This window comes from Ovis aries, chromosome X (genome assembly GCF_016772045.2).
Source record: "Ovis aries strain OAR_USU_Benz2616 breed Rambouillet chromosome X, ARS-UI_Ramb_v3.0, whole genome shotgun sequence".
Lineage (NCBI taxonomy): Eukaryota > Metazoa > Chordata > Mammalia > Artiodactyla > Bovidae > Ovis > Ovis aries.
This window is the reverse complement of record NC_056080.1, coordinates 23,803,557-23,810,750: the sequence shown is the minus strand read 5'-3', so window position 1 is coordinate 23,810,750 and position 7,194 is coordinate 23,803,557.

Sequence of the window (7,194 nt, the reverse complement as noted above, 5' to 3'; positions counted from 1 at the left end):
GATGCTGGGAGGGATTGGGGGCAGGAGGAGAAGGGGACGACCGAGGATGAGATAGCTGGATGGCATCACGGACTCGATGGACATGAGTTTGAGTGAACTCCGGGAGTTGGTGATAGACAGGGAGGCCTGGCGTGCTGCGATTCATGGGGTCGCAAAGAATCGGACATGTCTGAGCGACTGAACTGAACTGAGTGCTACCAAGTTTCTAAGCTTGCTCTGCTCACCATAATGACAGGCCAATAAATTTACAGATGAGGTGTTGCGTCAAGAAGTAATTACTATCTGGAAAGCTAGTGGACTGAGAAGATGGCAGACTAATGTCTCAAAACAACCATCTTATGCAGGAGGGCAGGTGTCTGACAGTTTTTTCTAGGACAGAGTAGGAGAGGAAGTGAGGAAGTAAAGTGAAAAGGTCATTTATCTTGCAAAACAGGAGGGAATGTGCTAATTTCTTCTTTTCTGCAGCCATTCACAGGTGTGCAGGGTCAGACTGTCTCCCTGTGAGCTGAACAAAACCACTTTAGTTTAACATTCTGGCAGAGGGGCAAGGTTCCCTGGGACAGGCCATTATGTATGATTATAATAACAAAAGCAATGAAAAGCAAAGGTTAAAATCAAATAAACAGGTTCATTATGGAATCAGAATTGGCTTTTCCCTGTTACACTAGCGCACAAGGTAATTTCAATTACTCTTTCATTCCTTTCCAAATAAAAGCACCAGAATATTTTTAACATAATTTTAACACCTCTGGTGACTGTTTCCTGTCTGGAAAAGTTCACTGTTCTTCGAATGTCACCTTTGATCAAATGGAAAATTCTGGACCACTCTCTAAGGGTCTTGGTAACAATCAATACATTTTTTCAACTATTGACTTTCTGAAATCTGTGGTATGCCTGATTGCCTTGAGTTGTAATCACAAAATCCAGGCACTATTTGTCATTATTTTCCTATGCAGAATTTAGCTGGCTCTTTCTTTTCTTCATAAGCATGTCACATAACACCCTCAAGGACAGAAAGCAACGTGGAAGTTTGAGAACCTTTCCTGTCTTCCAGGAAACCTTCAACCTTTTGGCAGTGATAGCACTGAGGTTCACAAACCTTCCTTAAAAGAAGCCAGTACAAAAAGGGTATTAGGGCTGTATTTTTAAAGACAACATTACACCAAAGAATGCACTTCTTTAGAGTTACATGTAAATTACATCTGTCTACATCACCCACATGATGGCATATCAGCATATATCTGTTGGGGAAAGACAGTTGTCAACGCCCAGCATAGTGCAGCCATCATCCCTACTAAAAGCAAACATGGGACTCATTCTCATTTTTCATATCCTAACTGCCAAGCATTTAGTCATATTTGTCCCAGTTCCTCTTGACAAACTGAAAAACAGCTAATCCAATTATCTCCAGACTTTCAGGGCACTAGCCATATCTTGAAAGAAGTGGTCTCTGAGTCAATATCACCATAGGCAATTTTATTTACTATTATTTTAAAAACATTTACTTATTTGGCTGCACTGGGTCTTAGTTGTGACATGCAGGATCTTTGGTTGCAGTATGTGAACTTTTAGTTGCAGCGTGCAAGAACTGTCTTGATCAGGGATCAATTCCAGGTCCCCTGCATTGGGAGCATGGAGTCTTAGCCACTGGACCACCAAGGAGTCCATCATAAGCAATTTTAAAGAGAGAGGGTTGGGAATGAAAATATAGGCTGAAGGGTGATACAGGATGACAGAGAAGAGAGAGTGCAGAAGGAAGTGATGGAGGAAAATGTATAGAAAAGGAGAAACACAATGAAAGTGATTGATTTGATAGATGGCAGGTATATAGATAGGATGAAAGTTCCATTATTTTCCTACAATCATATCTTGAATGTATTTTGGCCCTTGGAAAGAATACCAATTATGCAGCTTTGAAGGAGGCTGTACATGCCTACAATCAGTTCTCCAACAAAACTCTTGCCACCTAATCAAAATAAATGAGAACAAAACTAATGGGAATGTCCCTTCTTTTGTCCATTTGTATTGCTACCCTTATGCTCTCAAGTTGCATATTTAATAACTTAGTTTCTGTTTCAAAACCCCATGATGTTCTTTTCAACATGATCTTACCCAGAAAAAATTAGAAACAAGAAGAAACAAAAGCCACAATATCATTTATCCAAATTTTCATTAAGGGTACTCCTACATATGTAAATACATTGACATGTAGAGGAAGGACAAACATGCAAACAACCCAATAAAACCGTAACATCCAGAAGAAGAATATAACTCTAAAAATGAAAAAAAATTGTCAGTATAATTTTCACATTTATAAGTGACACCATTCTTCTTATTTCTGAAATATTTGAAGGCTGTTCTATTCTTTTAAGAGTAAATACTGTGATTTTGTAGTCCATAAAGATTTAATATCATCATCCTCTTGGGTTTCCCTGATAGCTCAGTTGGTAAAGAATCCACCTGCAATGCAGGAGACCCTGGTTTGATTCCCTGGTCAGGAAGATCTGCTGGAGAAGGGATAGGCTACCCACTCCAGTATGCTTGGGCTTCCCTTGTGGCTCAGCTGGTAAAGAATCGACCCGCAATGTGGGAGACCTGGGTTCGATCCCTGGGTTGGGAAGATCCCCTGGAGAAGGGATAGGCTACCCGCTCCAGTATTCTGGCCTGCAGAATTCCATGGACTGTATAGTCCATGGGGTCGCAAAGAGTCGGACATGACTGAGAAACTTTCACTTTCCTTTTGAGCATTTTATTAGGCTGGGAGTACTTTATATTCTATGATGGATTTTCCCAATATGCTAATTTCTTTTAAGACAAAACAGACCTGTAGAACTTCCAGAGTTAGAAGAAGCTAGAAGACAGGTGTTTAACAGTAAGAAAGAAAGATGAATTTATTTGCTTGCCTTGCAAGGGAGAGCCAGGTCCTTTAGGCATGCATTCAGCAGGATTCTCTAAAAACCGAAAGAATTGAACATTTAGGGAAAAGAGACTACAAGGGAGGAAAAATTATTATTTTTCTTCTGCTCTTCTAGGTTGTTGGCTGAAATGTAACCTGTAATTAAAAAAAAAGATTAACAAGAGAAAAACAAGCATAAGTTTAATATCATGCATGAAGTGAAATGAAGTGAAGTGAAAGTGGCTAAGTCATGTCAGACTCTTTGCAACCCCATGGACTATACAGTTCATGGAATTCTCTAGGGCAGAATACTGGAGTGGGTAACCTTTCCCTTCTCCAGGGGATCTTCCCAACCCAGGGATCAAACCCAGGTCTCCCACATTGCGGGTCAATTCTTTACCAGCTGAGCCACAAGTGAAGCCCAAGCATACTGGAGTGGGTAGCTATCCCTTCTCCAGCAGATCTTCCTGACCAAGAAATCAAACCGGGGTCTCCTGCATTGCAGGTGGATTCTTTACCAACTGAGCTATCAGGGAAGCCCAATAGCATGCATACCTCCTACATACATGGAGAGACCTAGGAAAACTGAGGAACTCTCTGAAATGGTCCAAACCACCACCTTCAATACCATCTCTATCTAAAGACAAAAGGAGAAATTGGGGGTGGGGAGGCCAGTTATGGGAGGTGACCAGACAAAGCACAGTAAACTAGGGTAGGGTTGTCATGCAGATTTAAGCCCATATCTTTTCCACTGATAAGAGTTTCTAGAAACTACCATCCTTCACTTCTTTGGACAGGAGGGAGATGCCCTTTCAAGTGGAGATTTCCTTTATAAACTTACATGCGTCTTATAAATGGTAGCTTCTACTTGGTTGAGAGTTTCTCCTGTCTGCTGTCACTTGAAAATAACTGCTTCAAAATAATGCTTATGCCAAAGAGGCATATTTGAGGTGGCCAATTCTGCTCCCCTTCAGGAGAACATACTCTGAAGAAGGTAATATTCTGGATTTAGTCCTCTAGTTGTCTTACAAGGTATGTGGTGATAGATTGCTTGAGTTGGTACTTTCAGATTTCATATCACTGAAGCAAGGATGTCTGGGATGGAGATGTCAAACTCAGTGAGGCCTGGGCCATTCTGTGTATTCTTGAAGCTTAGCAAGGATGTTCTTAAACACAGAATAACAATTAGATTTTTTTTTAAATACATGTTTTTACTGAGACTCTTTTTTGGATGTGGAGTTCTCCAAGCTTATTTTAATACTCCTCAGTTCAGTTAAGTTCAGTTCTCAGTCATGCCCAACTCTGCGATCCCATGGACTGCAGCATGCCAGGCCTCCCTATCCATCACCAACTCCCGGAGCTTGCTCAAACTCATGTCCATCAAGTCAGTGATGCCATCCAACCATCTTATCCTCTGTCGTCTCCTCCTTCTCCCGCCTTCAAACATTCACAGCATCAGAGGCTTCTCAAATGAGTCAGTTCTTCACATCAGGTGGCCAAAGTACTGGAGTTTCAGCTTCAGCATCAGTCCTTCCAATGAATATTCAGGACTGATTTCCTTTAGGATGGACTGGTTGGATCTCCTTGCAGTCCAAGGGACTCTCAAGAGTCTTCTCCAACACCACAGTTCAAAAGCATCAGTTCTTCAGTGCTCAGCTTTCTTTATGGTCCAACTCTCACATCCATATATGACTACTGGAAAAACCATAGCTTTGACTAGATGGACCTTTGCTGGCAAAGTAATATCTCTGCTTTTAAATATGCTGTGTAGTTTGGTCATAGCTTTTCTTCCAATGAGCAAGCATCTTTTAATTTCATGGCTGCAGTCACCATCTGCAGTGATTTTGGAGCCCAAGAAATTAAAGTCTCTCACTGTTTCCACTGTTTTCCCATCTATTTACCATGAAGTGATGGGACTGGATGCCATGATCTTGGTTTTCTGAATGTTGAGTTTTAAGCCAACTTTTTCACTCTGTTCTTTCACTTTCATCAAGAGTCTCTTTAGTTCCTATTCACTTTCTGCCATAAGGGTGGTGTCATCTGCATATCTGAGGTTATTGAAATATCTCCTGGAAATCTTGATTCCAGCTTGTGCTTCATCCGGCCCAGCATTTTGCATGATGTGCTCTGCATATAAGTTAAATAAGCAGGGTGACAATATACAGCCTTAACATACTTCTTTCCTGGTTTGGAACCAGTCTGTTGTTCCATGTCCAATTCTTACTGTTGCTTCTTGACCTGCATACAGATTTCTCAGAAGGTAGATAAGGTGGCCTGGTATTCCCATCTCCTTAAGAATTTTCCACAGTTTGCTGTCATCCACATAGTCAAAGGCTTTGGCTTAGTCAATAAAGCAAAAGTAGATATTTTTCTGGAACTGTCTTGCTTTTTTTAAAATATATTTATTTTAATTGGAGGTTAATTACTTTACAATATGGTCTTGCTTTTTCAATGATCCAGTGGATGTTTGCAATTTGATCTCTGGTTCCTCTGGATTGAGAAAAGTCTCAATCCAGCTTGAACATCTGGAAGTTCATGGTTCATATACTGTTGAAGCCTAGCTTGGAGAATTTTGAGCATTACTTTACTAGCGTGTGAGATGAGTGGAATTGTGTGGTAGTTTGAGCATTCTTTGGCATTGCCTTTCTTTGGGATTGGAATGAAAACTGACCTTTTCCAGTCCTGTGGCCACTGCTGAGTTTTCCAAATTTGCTGACATATTGAGTGCAGCACTTTCACAGCATCATCTTTTAGGATTTGAGACAGCTCAACTGGAATTCCATCACCTCCACTAGCTTTGTTTGTAGTGATGCTTCCTAAGGCCCACTTGACTTCACATTCCAGGATGTCTGGCTCTAGGTGAGTGATCATACCATCATGGTTATCTGGGTCATGAAGATCTTTTTTATATAGTTCTTCTGTGTATTCTTGCCACCTCTTCTTAATATCTTCTGCTTCTGTTAGGTCCACACCATTTCGTCCTTTATTGTGCCCATCTTTGCATAAAGTGTTCCCTTGGTATCTCTAATTTTTTTGAAGACATCTCTAGTCTTTCCTATTCTATTGTTTTCCTCTATTTCTTTGCACTAGTGCCAAGCAAAAAAAATTTGGATACTTATTATATAAATGTGTTAAGACATATTTCATTTAATTCATACCATAATCCAGTAAGGTGTTATTAGTTCAGCAAGATGCATATTATTTCCCCAAAGTGAATTTGTTAGGTTAGCACAAATGTCTACTTACAAAGGTAAATCCACTAATATTAGCAATAGAAAACAATAACCTGGTGATTGGAGGCCCATTTACCTAGTGGTATTAGAGACTGAGTGACATTTCCATTCTGTCTCACTCACTTTAATAGAAGTCTGTTTTAGTGGGACAGGCCCGAGTTGCATTTTCTGTAGTCATTTGCTGACACTGAGCATAGGGAAGGTTTTTACTCTAGAAAGGATTAGTTTTACTATTAAGTCTGAATTTCTACCTTGTATTATAGTTATTTATGACCTACAATCTATCTCTTCTGTTAGGACAGTGAATTCCTTGAAGCCAGAGTCTCTTATTTTCAATTATCCTCTCACAGTATCTTTCAGGAGAGTTCTTCAATAGGCATTTGTGAAATGGCTAAATAAAACGTCTCCTGGTGATCCAGTGCTTAGGACTCAGTGACTTCACTGCCAAGGGCCTGGGTTTAATCTCTGGTCAGGGAACTAAGATCCCACAACCTTCACAGCACAGTAAAAAAATAAACAGTCTCAAACTATTTAACCACTCAGATAGACATTACAATCTTACTGTGTGATTATCACTGGACTTGTCTGTGTATATACGTAGGGCAAGCTCAGTTCTGCCCTTAACTGTCCTTCTATCCTGGTAGAGAGACATACATGCCAATAAACAAGAAGAAAATAAGATGCTTGCTATGATGGAGATCTTCATGTGCAACAGGAGCCCTTAGTTTGAAAGAAAGCAAGGGAAAGCTAGGCAGACTGAAGGGGAAAATCAGAAGAGCTGATACAGGGTCTATGCAGTCAAGGCAGAAGAGCTCACACAATGGCAGGAATAACCCAGAAGGACCAGTTAATTTGGTGAGTAACATGATGGGATGAATAGTAAGGTACAGAATTTTATAATTAAAAGAATGCTCATCTCTGAGTCAAAAGACCTAATATGAGCTCCATTCTGTTACTAAATTACTGGATTATCTGAGGCAAATCATTTATACCCTCTAAACCTGTGAAAGTGTGACTAGTAAACATGCCTAACAGTGAGTATTCATTGTCCAAGTCAGGATTTAG